The sequence below is a fragment of the Corvus brachyrhynchos genome, unplaced genomic scaffold (assembly GCF_000691975.1).
Source record: "Corvus brachyrhynchos isolate BGI_N302 unplaced genomic scaffold, ASM69197v1 scaffold741, whole genome shotgun sequence".
Classification (NCBI taxonomy): domain Eukaryota; kingdom Metazoa; phylum Chordata; class Aves; order Passeriformes; family Corvidae; genus Corvus; species Corvus brachyrhynchos.
The window spans coordinates 32293-32597 of record NW_008235984.1 but is presented as its reverse complement, the minus strand read 5'-3'; the positions used below and the strand labels follow the sequence as shown (position 1 = coordinate 32597).

At 42.0% G+C, this 305-nt stretch overlaps 1 long non-coding RNA gene across 1 annotated transcript in view; it reads right to left on the bottom strand.

Annotated features, from left to right (window-relative positions):
• Positions 1-109: 109 nt before the first annotated feature.
• The window catches only part of LOC108445516, a 5906-nt gene continuing 5710 nt past the window's right edge, over positions 110-305 (bottom strand). Inside the window, exon 3 of the long non-coding RNA XR_001860405.1 lies at positions 110-146. This is a non-coding gene — a long non-coding RNA (uncharacterized LOC108445516). The remainder of the gene's footprint in view (positions 147-305) is intronic.

The window sequence follows — 305 nt, the reverse complement described above, 5'->3', positions numbered from 1 at the left end:
ACCCCTAATTAGCGAAATCGGCTCGTTAATAGGACAAAGTACAGTGTTTTTAGGGCTTTATTAGCCAAAATTAGCCAATTATTAGCAGTTATTAGGTCTTGGGTGGTCTTCTTGATCTCCTGCCTCACCGGAAGCTGCACCCCCACCTGCACAGGTGAGCAATTAGCCACTAATTAACCCCTAATTAGCAAAATCGGCTCGTTAATAGGAGAAATCACAGTGCTTTTAGGCCTTTATTAGCCAAAATTAGCCAATTATTAGTGATTATTAGGCCGTTATTAGATCTTGGGTGGTCTTCTCGAGCT